General features: G+C 45.5%; 1 long non-coding RNA gene across 1 annotated transcript in view; it reads left to right on the forward strand.

The window, feature by feature from the left end:
- Nucleotides 1-13,613, forward strand: part of LOC138674249 (uncharacterized) — a 58,448-nt gene extending 44,835 nt beyond the window's left edge. Inside the window, exons 3-4 of the long non-coding RNA XR_011320549.1 lie at nt 11,640-11,798; nt 12,911-13,613. This is a non-coding gene — a long non-coding RNA (uncharacterized lncRNA). The remainder of the gene's footprint in view (nt 1-11,639; nt 11,799-12,910) is intronic.
- The last annotated feature ends 3,167 nt before the right edge of the window (nt 13,614-16,780 follow it).

Genomic DNA, 16,780 nt, shown 5'->3' on the forward strand with positions numbered 1-16,780 from the left:
GCGATCACTTTCTCTCATCCATCCTGTATCTGTGACAACACAGGCCCAAGTCCATGCAAACTCCCGTTGGTTTGGAGAATACACAGTTGAGAAAAGTCTGCATAGGCCAACACAGGCGTTTCTGTCAATGCCTTCTTCAGATCTTGAAAAACTTCCTTCTGGTGTTCCTTCCAACAAATGATCCAGTTCTTTGCACCCAAGGGTACTCCTTTCAGCAGCTCCAGCAGCGGTCTTGCTCGGCGGGCACAATTCTTCACAAAACGGTGGTAATACCCGGTCAGTCCCAAGAATGCTCGAACATCTTTCACTGTCTCTGGAGTGGGCCAATCCTGTATCACAGCAATCTTCTCTCGGGATGGTTTCACCCCTTCAGGAGAAACATGGCCCAAGTACTCAATCTGAGTGCAAAACAAATGACTTTTTTGAGGTTACACCTTTAGCCCATGCTTCTGAAGGCGACTCAACACTTGTTACAGTCATTGTTCCTCAAATGAAGCAGCGTAGACTATGATGTCATCTAAATAGATAAGCGTGGCTTCAAAGTTCAAGTCACCCAGACACCTTTCCATGAGAAGTTGAAAAGTTCCGGAAGCATTGGCCAATGGGTCGAATAAAGGCGGTCTTTGCTCGATCCTGTTCTGACATCGGCACTTGCCAATAGCGCTGCGAGGTCCAACGTAGAAAAAAATTTGGCTTTTCCTAGCACGGACAGGGATTCCTCAATCCTGGGTAATGGGTATGAGTCTCTCACAGTACAGGCATTGAGTTTCGGATAATCCACGCAAAAACGCAGAGTCCCTTCTTTCCTCCACATCAGAACTATTGGAGCAGCCCATGGACTCTGACTCTCTCTGATGACACTTTTCTGCAACTTTTGACCTAACATACTCTTCACCTCTTGGTACAGCTGTGGAGGGATTTGCCAATAGTACTCTCTTATGGGCGCGGTATTTTCAGTAGGTATCTTGTGTGTGATGGCCATGGGGCAGTCAAAATTGTCTTCATGTTGAGCAAACATGTCCCTATATCGCCCTAAGAGAGCTTTCACCTGCTGCACCTGTGCCTGAGTGAGTTCAGTCAACTCGACCTGCAATTGTTCCAGAATAAGTCGTCCATCCTGAATATGCTGAAGATCCGGCGTCGAAGAGGAGTTCACCCTCACAGTCCAGGAATCTCCTTGCTGTACTTTCAGCTGCACAGCCTGAGGTGGTATTATCTCTTCAGGCATGCCCACAATCTGGGCTAATTTACTACTTTGGAAAAAACTATGATGTTCTAATCTTCTAAATTGACACAGCATACAGGAACAGTTCCATCGTGCACAATGGCTAACGTATGTGCCACCAAAAATCCTGAGGGAAGTTGCTCTGAAAAAGAAGGCTCAATTTGAATCTCAACTCCTTCCAATTGGATGCGAGCTGGGACGGGCAAAGTGAGTACTGTTTGTCTGGGTGGTAGAATGAGTTTGGAAGAGGCAGGAACGATCACTTTTCCTAACACTCCTCCTTCCCGGCAAGACTCTTGAGCTTGAGCTACACGAGCTAACTGTTGGAATACTCTTCTCTGCAGATTATGTGGACTCCACTGCTTCAAAGTCTCGTTAGAGGGTTCATTGAAGACTCCTGAATTCATTCAAAATGTTCATTCCTCGGGTGACTGTGTGTCCACTACTCACTTCTCCCTGGGTTAGCACCACACCCTTTCATCCCAGATCCTTTCCACAAATGGAGATCTGCATCCACACCACCCATGCGACTGGAATGGGCAGTTTGTTGGCAGCCATCAACTTTATCACTAGGCCCCACTCAGGCCGTCTTGCTTCAGGAAAATGTCACCAGAAGTAAGCTTCTGGCATCGTTGTCACCTGTGAGCCCATGTCCACCAGGCAGCACACTGCACGACCATAAAATTCAGACTAAACTAGATGGCACTTTGACTCTAGACTTGTGGGACTTCCACTACTCCTTCATGTCTGTTCTGACTTCGGGCGGCGTCCCCCCGGCGCAGAGCCTTCTAGTTTAACTTGGTGGAATTCTTTCTTGATGTGTACACTCCCGCTCTAAGTCCATTCTCTCCACAATTAAAGCAGGTGAGGAGTATCTGTTGATGAAGCATTCTAGTATCACGGCGGGACTCCGGGCCTTCCCTGTCCCCTGGTGAATTTGCGGCATCCTCCGACTTCTTTTTAACATCAGCCAATTCTCCTTTAATAATCAGAAGTTCTCTCCTCAATTCTTCCACCCATTGGGGATTGGTGATTGCATTTATGGACACCTCCCCACTCCAGACCTTCCCCACCGGGTCTGTCAACCCCTGCTCCTGTTCCCGCATGCACGCTTCCCTTCCTATCTCAGAAAAAGTCATACGAGGGTCACTAAAAGGTGTCACAGCATTATGTCCGTAGGGCCTATTGCCAATGCCATCTTTCCTAACAATCGCAGTATGTAACTCCTGTAGTGCGTTCATGTACTGAGTCACAGTCTCCCCCTCCCTCTGCGTGCAACTAAACAGACGTGTCCTCATTTCCCCTACATCTGTGGGATCTCCAAGTGTCTTTTCCAAAATTTGCAGCCCTTACTAAAGGTGTCTCACTCTCTGGGGGTACGTAACATAACTGAGTATCTGGCTTCTCAATCTAATGCCATGATAGCCACCTCAGCTTCCAATGCAGGGGTTGGATGCTGCATTCTCATCATACCCCTTATGCACTCAGTCCAGCTCCACAACATGGTGTTATTTCCCATAAACTTTGGCAAATTGTTCAACATTGCCCCCAGCGAGATACTGGACCTAGGACCACCCCCAACTGCTTGGTCTGCCGCTTCCATGCTGTTGGACTGCATCCTGCCGACTACGCCAAGTGTAAGGTGCTAGCAGGTATGCGGGATGCAGTGACTAGCAGGAGGCAGAGCAAGAGGTAACTTTTTTAATATAAAGTTTTCTCCACGCAGGGAGCAAGTGGGTGAGAGTATATAGAAACACAAAGTGTTAACGATTATAGAGTAATAACAGAGGGTCAAATAATGAGTTAACTTATCAGTCTCTGGTTCCTCGACAGTGGAGGCTGGAAAATCCCCCGATGGCGCCATAGGTGACGCGAGAAGTGTCTGAGCTGATCCTGGAGGAAAGTGAAGCACTGTCTCTGCACTGCGTGGTGGCGAAGTATCCTGGCTTTCTTACACGTGGTCTTGTGGTCCTGGAATGAGATGCTGACCGAAGGGCGGTCTGAAGCACCGTAAATGGTGCACAAAGTACCGGAGTGGAGGCTGCTGTCTCGCTACTACAATCAGCGTGCACTGTAGGATCAGTACTGCGTAGCGTGTCTGTAGTTGTCAGAGGTACAGACCGGTTAGTACTGTTGAGGTCAGAGGGTAGCAGGGAAATGGTCTCTGGAGGTACACAGTCTGTATGCGCAGGGAATGGAAGGTTGTAACGTGGGCCTGGAGGTTGGCATCGGTCAGCAGCGCGGGAATCAACCTTCTCTTGTCGCACACGCTGGGTACCCGCCAAAAGCCACATTCTCGCACACTCAGTCTGCTCCGGTCACAAAGTCTTTCCCTCAGCAACAATGGTGAGAGCCCCGACAGTTCTGGCCCAGACACGCAAGAGAGATCACTATCCCGATCCATCTTCCTACACATATCTTCCTACTACTGCCTATTTTGATGGCAATCCTAATGCCTTCTATGGATTTGTGCATGGTGCACTTTGAATTTTGTCCTCAGTAGATTTTTTCTGACTAGTCAAAAGTAGCATATATTTTTTCCTTGCTGCCTGGAGATGCCTTAGCCCACATTATTATGGGAACAAGATGATCCTATGATGCAGTATTTACCTTCATCTCTTCCTTCTATAGAGTGGTTGATGATCCAGGTCATATACAATGGAGTCGACCAGTATACACCAACTTTGTCAACGTTTAAAAGAGAGCTAAGATCAGATTTCGGTTGAGACAAGCTTGAATCTGATTGAGAGCATGCCCAGAAGGATTCAGGCATTGTTGAAAGCCAAATGTGGATTTGCAAAATACTAACAATATAATAAAAATTTAAATTGATTGATTTGATTTTTAGGCATAAAACAGTAACAATGCAGTGGCATGACAAGAATCTGCATAACTAATCATATGCTGAATAGTTGCAAATTACATTTATGTAAGAGATAGCCAAGATGATTGTCTATAAAATTATGGTAATCTCACGTTTGAAGCAGTAGTGGATGGTGAGTTATGAAGACTGAAAGTCAAAAGTTCAAAACATTGTTACCCTTTTGATTGTTAGTGTATCATGCTACTGGTTCTATACTCCGCCTTAAGGTACCGTCACCCTCAGCGACGCTGCAGCGATATAGACAACGAGCCGATCGCTGGAGAGTTGCTGTTTAGATTGCTGTAGAGACGTCAAACACAGCAACTCCAGAACGATGCAGGAGCGATCCAGTGATGTAACGGTGACTCACTTATCGTTCTCGCTGGTTGTTAGCTCCATGTAAAACGTTGCTGGCATCGTTGCTTTTGATGTCAAACATGACGATACACGCAGACCTGACGACGAAATAAAGTTCTGGACTTCTAGCTCCGGCTAGTGATGGCACAGTGGGATCCAGATCGCTGCTGCGTGTCAAACACAACTAGATCGCTATCCAGGACGCTGCAACGTCACGGATCGTTGTCGTTCTCGTTGCACAGTTGCTGAGTGTGATGGTACCTTTAGACAAGGGACAAACTCTGTGGGATACCATGCCATTCAAGTCCATATGCTGTCAGAGTTGGCCTTGATCAATGACGCTCTCATGACAATTTTCTATGCTGGTCTCTTTAACCAGATAAAATTCAAACTTGTTAATAGGGATTTGCCATATTCCCTTGACAACCTGATTTCTCACATTCTCTCGCTAGAATTATATTTTTAAGGAAAAAGGAAAAAAGTTCAGAACTCTTATACACTACATTCTAAAGCGACTTCCCAATCCCCGTAATGAAACCTTAAAGGAACTCATGCAAATTGGCTGGAAGAAATTGATAGTCAAAAGATTTAATTACTTTACTGAAAAACTCTATACATTGTTAAAAAAAATCAATCTTTCTTGGAATGTTCTAAACACAATGCCAAACAAGGAAACTTCAAACCTTAGACAAAATAGGAGGGATTGCTTTGAGGTCAACTTTATCCTCCACTAAAGACAAGCTTGTAATGCCTATGTCCATTATCTTTAATTCTTCTAAGTTTATGGGACAAGCCTTTATTCTTTCTAGAGCTGATCTTTCACAAGCCAAAAGGCTGAAAGTCCCCTTTGTTTGTCGACGCCTCTGAAACTAATCTATGGGAATGGCTCCACAATTCCTTGTGGTCAAATTCCACTCTGAACTCAGAAGGTGACTATTCAAATTGAAGCACTTCATGTTGAGAACATTTTTGGGGACTTCCATGGCTAAGAATTGACTGGCTATCTCGTCAAATAGTCCAATAGGGATCATCTTGCTTTCAAAATTGCTTTAAAACTCTACCTCAGCCACAGTTTCAGAAATTTGCTCTGCCTACTTTCCTACAACTTGCCTGCTCCTAACCAGGATTTTTAATATGTCATTTCTTAGCAGAAGACCAAGACACTACCTCTACATCATCCACTTGGTTGTGTAATAACCCTTCTTCCAAGCACTGAAACACCTAACAGTATAGTTTTGCACTTATATATCCCAGAGACTAATGCCATGACTGCTTGTTTTAATAAGAATTTATAAAGGGGGTTGATCCAAAAGACTATGTCACCATCTGGTGCATACTTCTTCTTTGTAAAGAAAATCAAGTGTCTCAATCATGCATAGACTATCAGGGTCTGAATAAAATCACCTTTAAATGCCATATTTATTGCCCCTCATTTTTTGATTATTTGATTGCATTGAGGGTGATATAGTCTAAGCCGAATTAGATCTGTGTGGAGCTTATAACCTAATCTGCATTAAAGGGGCGATGAATGGAAGACTGAGTTCAACACCTGTTATCTTATGATCATTATGAGTATATTGTTGTTACACACCTGTCTCATCTTCAGAATTTGGCTCAACTCACTTCCCCAATGACCTCTGCACTTTGTTGTGCTCCACGTTGGGTTTTACAAGTGGCTCAGTGTTCCTCAGCAGCATCATCTCCCAAGGCCTGTTAGGCTCATTTTGAAACTCCTTTGTGTCTTTGTATTAATAATGTAATGTGCTCATTTGGTGTTTGTTTGAAGTTTGCCACCATCTAATTTCTTTTGCTCATATTATCTCCTCAGACTCCTGTGATTTCTACAATTTGCATCTGATGTGCCCGCCAGGGCTGTGGGTTACTCGGTAGCGGGTCCGTTACTTAAAGGGATATGTCACTGTGGCGGAAACCTGGTCCATGGCCCTGGGCGCCCATGTTAAAGGGAAGGTCTTTAAAGGGGTTTTTGAAAGTTCGTGATGCCACCTGTGGTATTCAGTCAGTGGGGACCGGTGCTGCTTAGAAGGGTCCTCTGGGATGATGTTATAGCAGCCAGATGGTATACCTTCCCACAGATGAAGTAGGTCCCCAGGGCTCCCCATGAATAGATGGAGGATGGTGAGTGGTGCAGTAACGAATGAAAGACTCAGTTGTGTAGTCTTTTTACCTGGTTTCCTGATGTTAGAGGCAGGGTCCGGCCAGCTTGGAAGCGAGTTCAGAGTCCAGCTTTATCTGGTGGAGTTAAAAGCCTTCCTTCTAGCGCTGTGTTGTTATAGTCCCTTACTGCCTATGGCTTTGTAGCAAGGTCCTCTCAGTTATCTCTGTCCTTTGTTGAACTGGGACACCAACCCGTATGACAGGTGACTCAAGCATTTTTACAGGGTCCCGAGTTCTACAGTGACCCAGGCTCTATGTGTCACTGTGTCTCCTGGGTGTTAGGGCGAACAGGTGATGTATAATCCAGCTGTCCTGCCCATTTCTGCTATGTGTCTTAGAGTCCCACAAAAGCCTCGGTCTTCCGGCTACCAGTGCCTGCGCTAAATCAGGGATGTAGCCCATTCACAGCTATTCTGTCCTGTTGTCACACTCCTGTGCTTCGTTCTCCAGCATGTTAGCTAAAGGCTGTTCTTCCTTCTGTATCTCACTATCTAGGAGCTACAGCACCTCAGTGTCATGGTCAGGACATGGTTAATGTCCTGTCAGGGTTAATTTTTGCTAGCCTCTTTTCTATATTGGGAGGGGTATTTATACTCGCTCCTAGCCTGGTTTCTCTGTCAGCCATAGATTCTGTTTCTGTCTGTATGCGTGACTCCTGGATTGTGTGCCCGGTTTGCATAGCGTTGTCTTGCTTTCCGTGCTTTACCCTGTTCGTGTTCCTGGCTACTGAACTCTGGCTTTAGTTCTGACTATCCCCTGTCTCTCCGTTTTGGTACCTCGTAATCTCCTGGCTACGACTTCTGCTTGTTTGATAATTCTTTAGTGCTTGTCCCTTCTCTGTTTCCCTGGCGTCTGGCTCCGCCCCCTTTTCCTCCTCCCACTCTGTCACATGGTCTAAGGTCCTGTTCATTACCTGTACACTCTGTTTCATGTCAAAGGTCCTGTGGGTTCAGGTTAGTAACTTGGCGTTTTGCTCAGCTGTTGTGTGCAGCTTCCCCTGCAGTATAGATATCCAGGCACCGTGACATTATAGCTGACCTTACAGTCTTTTTCCCTGGTGGGGGTTGTTGGTATGCCATGGATCCTGTACAGGTTCTCACGGGGCAGATTAATGAGCTCTCCCAGTTGTTGCAGAAGCTGTCTGTGGAACAGCAAGCCCTGGTCCACTCACATCAGCAGGTGCAGAGAGATGTGGCAGGTGCTTTACAGATGTCTGCTGCCTTGCGGTCCCGGGAGGGGGGCACCACTGATGTATCCCTGGTGGACCCCGAACCACCTGTAAAGTTACCCGATTCTTTTTCTGGAGATAAAAAGTTGTTCAGGGTCTTTAGGGAGGGATGCAGGTTGTTTTTTGAGTTGCGTCCCCGGGCCTCGGGAAATGAAAGACAGAGGGTGGGAGTAGTTATATCTTTGTTAAAGGGGTCCCTTCAAGCATGGGCCTTCTCCCTCTCTCCCTCTGCTCCTGAACGCATGTCTGTGAACCTGTTTTTTGAGTCCCTGGGGCTCATTTATGATAAACCTGATAGAGTGAATTTGGCAGAGGATATGGTAATGAGTTTGACACAAGGGAAGCACTCTGCTGAATGGTTCTGCTCAGAGTTTAGGCGCTGGGCAGCTGAAATTTCTTGGAATGATGCAGCCCTGAGGGGGTTGTTCCTCATGGGTCTGTCTGACCGTCTGAAGGACGCTCTGGCACTTCATCCTCCTCCTAATACCCTGGAGGACGCCATGACTCAGGCAGTTCGAATGGACCGGAGACTCCGTGCTAGAGGAATGATGCAGCAAGAGACTTCCTTGTTTTCCAAATTGCGTGACGCTGCTCCTGTATCTGAACCCATGGAGATTGGGTCAGTTTCGGTTATGGAGAAAGAAAGGAGGCGCCGGAGAGACAATCAATTGTGCTTTTACTGTGGAGCCTCTGGACATTGGAAAAGCAACTGTCCATTCTGCCCTTCTTCTGTGAAACCGTCTGAGAAACGACTGAGTCTGGGCAACAATCAAGGAGGTTGTCCAGACTCCCAGGTACATGTTTTTTCACTTGCCAAAATATTGCTTCAAGTGGAATTGGAACTTGCTGGCGGTCCTTTGGTGACCACCGCCTTTGTTGACTGTGGCTCTTCTATTAATTTGATTGATGCCCAAGTTGTGACTCGTCATAAGATAGGGACAGTCAGGCTGAAAAACCCTGTTAAAGTTGTGGCTGTTGATTCATCCCCTCTTACCCGGGATGGAATTTGTTTCGGGACTGATGTTTTTTCTCTGAAGGTGGGTTCCACTCATGTGGAAAAATTAAGTTGCTTTGTAATGAATAATCTACCTGCAGGACTGGTACTGGGTATGCCTTGGCTGCAACGCCACAATCCTGTCATTGATTGGGTGGCAGGGGATATCACTCAATGGAGATGTAAGGGTAATGGTCCGTGTTGTAACCTGGGACCTCTTGTTAACCCTATTAAGTCTGTATCTGTGTCGTCTGTCGGTCTGGAGGGTATTCCGGAGTACCTGACGGACTTCGAAGACGTGTTTTCCGAAAGTGAGGCTGAGGCACTTCCACCACATCGATTGTGCAATTGATTTATTCCCGGGAGCCAAATTACCCAAGGCTCGTCTGTACAATTTGTCTGGGCCTGAGCGCCAATCTATGAAAGAGTACATCACAGAGAGCCTCCGCAAGGGGCATATTCGGCCCTCTGTCTCACCCGTTGCTGCGGGGTTTTTCTTTGTCAAGAAAAAAGATGGTGGTTTGCGACCGTGCCTCGACTTTCGAGAACTAAATAAAATTACTGTTAAAAACACGTATCCTCTTCCTCTGATTCCTGATTTATGTAATCAACTCACTAGGGCCAAGTGGTTTTCCAAGCTTGACTTACGAGGGGCTTATAATCTGATAAGGATCCGAGAGGGGGATGAATGGAAAACAGCATTTCTGACGACCGAGGGCTTGTTTGAAAATTTGGTCATGCCCTTCGGTCTCACCAACGCTCCTGCTGTTTTCCAGAGTTTTATTAATGTTGTGTTTTCTGACCTGATTGGGCGTTATGTTGTAATTTACCTGGATGACATCTTGATATACTCAGAGGACAGTCAGTCACACTTACACCATCTTCACTCGGTTCTTGTAAGACTCAGGGAGAACCATTTATATGCTAAGCTGGAGAAGTGCTTATTCATTTTGCAAGAACTATCTTTTCTGGGGTTAATTGTATCTGGGGAGGGATTCCGCATGGATCCTGGGAAGGTTCAGGCCATTTCTGATTGGGTGCAACCTCAGGACCTGAAAGGGTTGCAACGATTTCTGGGCTTCGCTAATTATTATAGGAAGTTCATTAAAGGGTTTTCGCAGGTAGTGAAACCCTTGACGGACCTCACACTCAAAGGGGCGGATGTAAAAAATTGGTCCATGGCCGCAAAAAATTCCTTTCTGACACTGAAGAAATGTTTCACTTCAGCACCCGTGTTGATACAACCCGATCCATCGAAACCTTTTATCGTGGAGGTTGACGCCTCAGAGGTGGGGGTGGGGGCAGTGTTGTCTCAGGGTCCGTCCACCCTTACTAACCTTAAACCCTGTGCCTTTTTCTCTAAAAAATTCTCTTCGGCCGAGAGAAATTATGATGTCTGCAACAGAGAATTGTTGGCAATTAAATTGGCCTTCGAAGAATGGAGGCATTTTCTGGAGGGGGCTGTTTTTCCCGTTACGGTCATCACTGATCATAAAAATTTGGCCTATATAGAGTCCGCTAAGAGATTAACCCCCAGACAGGCTCGGTGGGCACTTTTTTTTTCTCGGTTTCATTGTACCATTACATTTCGACCAGGGTCTAAAAATGTGAAGGCGGATGCCTTATCCCGTAGTTTTGATTCTGTGTCCCCTCCAGAACCTCCTTCCTCCATTCTTCAACCTGGAGTGGTTGTGGCTGAAGTCTCATCTGAGTTACAGAGGGAGATTTTGAATGCACAAGCATGGGTTCCGGCCAGTTCTGTGCATGCTGATCGACTGGTGCGGGCTTTTCATGTAAGATACCCTGAGAAGCCTGGGGGTTCTGTTTCTGTCTGTATGCGTGACTCCTGGATTGTGTGCCCGGTTTGCATAGCGTTGTCTTTCTTTCTGTGCTTTACCCTGTTCGTGTTCCTGGCTACTGAACTCTGGCTTTAGTTCTGACTATCCCCTGTCTCTCCGTTTTGGTACCTCGTAATCTCCTGGCTACGACTTCTGCTTGTTTGATAATTCTTTAGTGCTTGTCCCTTCTCTGTTTCCCTGGCGTCTGGCTCCGCCCCCTTTTCCTCCTCCCACTCTGTCACATGGTCTAAGGTCCTGTTCATTACCTGTACACTCTGTTTCATGTCAAAGGTCCTGTGGGTTCAGGTTAGTAACTTGGCGTTTTGCTCAGCTGCTGTGTGCAGCTTCCCCTGCAGTATAGATATCCAGGCACAATGACACTCAGGCTGTATGGCCCCTCACCCGTCCTTCTGCCTCAGACTGCTCCAGTCTGCTGTCTGGCACCAACTGTCTAAATCTTCCCAACCATCTAGCAACTGCCTAGGAAAAAACTCCTCCTCCCGACCAAAGAGACAGCAGCTCCCCTGATTTTGGGTGTAGAGCTCCCCCTTCTGGCCTGAAGTCAGAATGGTGTTGTATATGCTACTTACCTGTTAAAAGGAATCCTCCATCGCTTCCAAGCATGACATCACTCTCTCCATGAGGAAAGCAATGCCACTGTGACAACCAGGACCCTGGGGCATCACACATCTCCTGCTCCATAAGACTTGCTGATATAACCTATCGCTTTCTGTAAGCATTGCAAACTGTTATTAGATTCACATTACGTTGCAGTCTGCTGTTGATACTTCAACTTGCATCTACTACTTATGTGACCTGCAAGTTAGCCTGTTTGCTATAAGCATTTTGAACTGTTGTTAGAGACTACTTAAACTGCGATACAATCTACTGTGGACTCTACAACCTACATCTAAGTGCTGCTTCAGACCTGATATTTTCATTTTCATCTACCCTCATAGTTCATTGGTGTCCGGCGTATCCTGTCTCACTCATCTGTCGTCTATCATATTCGGCATACAAGCCAGGCCCTTACTTTTCCCACATGCCTTCCAGCCTGCTGTGTCAACTCCCTGAATCTGTCCACTTTAACATGCAACTTTCTGAATCCAACTCACCAGGTGAGTGCTAAAACATTTCAATAGCAAAAAAATGTCCACAACACATAAGTCATAAGTTAGAATAATCTTCCAGAGTAATGAAGAGATCCATTATAAAAAAAATCAAATCTTTATTGATGGTTGATAATAAAATAAAAATCAATAAAAAAAGCAGAGTGCCTCATAGAGGATACACTACAGTATCTTGACTTAAAGGAGGCATCCAGGACTTTACAAAAAAGGTACCTAAGCACTAACAGGCAGGTAATTGCAACTTACCCGCCTGCTGTGCATGGCATCGTTTTTCCCCGAAACAGAGCGATCACAAACCGCTACAGATGTCTACAGAGCAGAGGCTTCATTTCCGCTCTACTTTGATGACAGGGCGGGACGTCCGGCATCTTTCTGATTGACAGCCAGATTCCTGCTACCTAACTTTGGGAGCCGGCTGTCAGTCAGAATGACGCCAGAAGTCCCGCCATGTCGCGTCAGCAGAGGCAGCTGAATCCCTCGTAGGAGCGGTATGTGACCAAGAATGTCAGGAGTAGCATATCCACACCTCGATGTGCGTTTCACCTCAGGCTTCTTCTGCAGCATGTCCTAGTGAGGGGGCGGCAGTCCATTTATGCATATTAGCAACCAATAGATGCTGTGAGAAGACCCGATGACTGTGCTGACATAATGGAGCATGCCATATTTGCCAAACCCCATGTAATAATTGAAATCAGAGTTAGGGAGCATATTAATGACATTGAGAAGGTCAAGTCAATACAAGACAGTATACTTTTTAAGACCTTGCCACGACATTTCGTGTGCTTTAATGATTGTAACCCAAGAGGTATCAAAATCAAGTACATCGATCAGGTCGATTTGGGCACTCTTGGGGGATAGTTTGGAAACTTCGCTTGGGGTAGACTTTGTAAAATCTTTATCTCAAATGAAAGTAGATGGATCTACCGACTGGGTACTCTTAGCCCACAAGACCTCAATGAAAATTTGGTCTTTGCAGCATTTCTATACAGAGGTATCTTTTTTAGGGCTTAACGAGTTTCTTTACAGTGTATGTTATCTCTTTTATATATAAAATGTTGCATTATTAATTTCAAAGTTGTTTTGTTTTATCTTGTTTTTAGATTCAATCATCCTTTGTTTACTGGGGAATACCTTAGAATGCCATCAGAAGATCGATAAGACGTATATTGGGATATTTTTGAAAATCTCCTTCAAAAATTCATGTTGCTTCCCAGACAGCTACGCTACCTTTTTAGTGGAACTAGGCATGTGAAAAAGTCTCCATTGGGATATCTATTCCACAACTCAGTTGTGGAGAACAACGACATTATATCATATATGAACTATATCTGGATTTACATGGGGATTTGAAGGCTGAGCAATATCCGCCATTATCAAGAGTTATCCTATCACTTTTTTATGGCAGTAAGGAGGTTGCCGTTGCATGCACTTCATTTATTACATTTTGTGGAATAACTCCACATTCAGTCAGCACCATCATAGCCAGAGTGCGCGTCTTTTTCTTTTCTACTTCATTTACACCCTTCAGTGTCACTTTAATATATGTATTTTAATTCATCATAAGTTATTTTAATAACATTTTAGCAGTATGTTCATCATATATAGTGGGTACGGAAAGTATTCAGACCCCTTTAGATTTTTCACTCTTTGATTAATTGCAGCCATTTTGTAAATTCAAAAAAGTTCATTTTTTTCACATTAATGTACACTCTGCACCCCATCTTGACTGAAAAAAACAGAAATGTAGAAATTTCCGCAAATTTAATAAAAAAGAAAAACTGAAATATCACATGGTCATAAGTATTCAGACCTTTTATCAGACACTCGTATTTAAATCACATGCTGTCCATTTCCTTGTGATCCTCCTTGAGATCATTCTACTCCTTCTTTGGAGGCCAGCTGTGTTTAATTAAACTGATAGGACTTGGTTTGGAAAGGCACACTCCTGTCTATATTAGACCTGACAGCTAACAGTGCATGACAGACCAAATGAGAATCATGAGGTCAAAGGAACTGGCCAAGGAGCTCAGAGACAGAATTGTGGCAAGGCACAGATCTGGCCATGGTTACAACAGAATTTCTGTTGTACTCACGGTTCCTAAGAGCACAGTGGCCTCCATAATCCTTAAATGGAAGAAGTTTGGGACCATCAGAAGTCTTCCTAGACCTGGCCATCCAGCCAAACTGAGCAATCGTTGGAGAAGAGCCTTGGTGAGAAAGGTAAAGGCAGCCTCATTTCTTTCATGATCCTTTACTGCCTAGACACAAGTAATCTCTCCTGATGAACCCAGGTGGGAGGAACTCGTCAAGAGAATGTTGTGAGCCTGTCCTCTTCATCTAAAGATTTAGGCTATCATCATCTCCAGCTATCTGCATGAAGTTCCACACTATGTCAGATGAGTATGATGTATTTTGGGGTTGTATCTTTTTGTGCCCCTATTTGTCATTTTGTAAACTGGAATATTTTGGGGGTTGAAGCATGTGTGGTAACATCTATGCATTTATATTTTGCTGACTTAGGGTACCGTCACACAGTGCAATTTTGATCGCTACGACGGCACGATTCGTGACGTTCAAGCGATATAGTTACGATCTCGCAGTGTCTGACACGCTCCTGCGATCAGGGACCCCGCTGAGAATCGTACGTCGTAGCAGATCGTTTGAAACTTTCTTTCGTCGTCTAGTGTCCCACTGTGGCGGCATGATCGCATGGTGTAACAAAGGTGTGCACGATATTGTATACGATGTGCGCATAGTAACCAACGGCTTCTACATCGCACATACGTCATAAAATTATCGCTCCAGCGTCGTACATTGCAAAGTGTGACAGCAGTCTACGACGCTGGAGCGATATTGTTACGATGCTGGAGCGTCACGGATCGTGCCGTCGTAGCGATCAAAATGCCACTGTGTGACGGTACCCTTAATTTGCATATTTGCTGGAATATTTATCAGGGTCATTGTGTGTCAGCACTGGTCTAATCCTTTTCATATGAAGGGATTGTTATTGCAGCTGTGATATCTATTTTAGTGTTCTAACATACCGTATATACTCGAGTATAAGCCGAGATTTTCAGCCCAAATTTTTGGGCTGAAAGTGCCCCCCTCGGCTTATACTCGAGTCACGGTAGTGGCAGGGTCGGCGGGTGAGGGGGTGAGGGCGCTGGGGTATACTTACCTAGTCCCAGCGATCCTCGCGCTGTCCCTGCCGTCCCACGGGCTTCCGCGCTGCAGCTTCTTCCTCTCTTCAGCGGTCACGTGGGACCGCTCATTAGAGATATGAATAAGCGGCTCCACCTCCCATAGGGGCGGAGCCGCGTATTCATTTCTCTGTCAGCGGTGCCGGTGACCGCTGACAGAGAAAGAAGCTGCAGCGCGGAAGACAGGAGGGGACAGCGCGAGGATCGCCAGGACTAGGTGAGTATGTTATATTCACCTGTCCTCGTTCCAGCCGCCGATCCATCTTCCCGGCGTCTATCTGCGCTCTGACTGTTCAGGTCAGAGGGCGCGATGACGCACTAGTGTGCGCGGCGCCCTCTGCCTGATCAGTCAGTGCAGACAGACGCCGGGACCAGACGCTGGGAGCTGCAAGTAGCGAGGTGAGTATGGCTTTTTTTTTTTTTTATTGCAGCAGCAGCGGCCATCGCACAGATTAATGTGGGGCATCTATGGGCCACTATGAACACTGCAGAGCACTGTATTGGGGCATCTATGGGGCCACTATGAACACTGCAGAGCACTGTATTGGGGCATCTATGGGGTCACTATGAACACTGCAGAGCACTGTATTGGGGCATCTATGGGGCCAATATAAACACTGCAGAGCACTGTATTGGGGCATCTATGGGGCCAGTATAAACACTGCAGAGCACTGTATTGGGGCATCTATGGGGCCAGTATAAACACTGCAGAGCACTGTATTGGGGCATCTATGGGGCCAATATAAACACTGCAGAGCACTGTATTGGGGCATCTATGGGGCCAGTATAAACACTGCAGAGCACTGTATTGGGGCATCTATGGGGCCAGTATAAACACTGCAGAGCACTGTATTGGGGCATCTATGGGGCCAATATAAACAGTGCAGAGCACTGTATTGGGGCATCTATGGGGCCAATATAAACAGTGCAGAGCACTGTATTGGGGCATCTATGGGGCCACTATAAACACTGCAGAGCACTGTATTGGGGCATCTATGGGGCCAGTATAAACACTGCAGAGCACTGTATTGGGGCATCTATGGGGCCAGTATAAACACTGCAGAGCACTGTATTGGGGCATCTATGGGGCCAGTATAAACACTGCATTTCCACCCTAGGCTTATACTCGAGTCAATAAGTTTTCCCAGTTTTTTGTGGCAAAATTAGGGGGGTCGGCTTATACTCGGGTCGGCTTATACTCGAGTATATACGGTACTTGTTTTGAGTGACTTAACTTGATTGTAATCTCTCCTTTGTATACATTCACACCTTATTTTATGAAACCAGAACACATGAGCTGCGCGCACAGTGAACAAGCCCGTAGAGACATGTTCACACCACCAAGAGACTTGAAAACACAAAAAAGCACAGTAAAACCAAAAACACACTGTTGCAAAAAAATCACAGTGGACAGCAAGTGCTAGTAAAAAGATGGAAAAAACAGGGTATTTGGTTGATACGTTTTTTGCAAAAAATGTATATTAAGCCGCTCTACCAAACGTCAAGGTATACCCATATCAGAGCAGTCCTAACTAATGTATGTAATCCCTATCTGATGTATTTAAAACCTGGTCATATGTACAATAACTGTATGAGCAGGATTCAGAAAAGGAATGTCCATGTGGACACGCTGTTATTGTACATATGACCAGGTTTTTGCAAAAAACGTATCAACCAAATACCCTGTTTTTTCCATCTTTTTACTAGCACTTGCTGTCCACTGTGATTTTTTTGCAACAGTGTGTTTTTGGTTTTACTGTGCTTTTTTGT

Source organism: Ranitomeya imitator, chromosome 4 (genome assembly GCF_032444005.1).
Source record: "Ranitomeya imitator isolate aRanImi1 chromosome 4, aRanImi1.pri, whole genome shotgun sequence".
Lineage (NCBI taxonomy): Eukaryota > Metazoa > Chordata > Amphibia > Anura > Dendrobatidae > Ranitomeya > Ranitomeya imitator.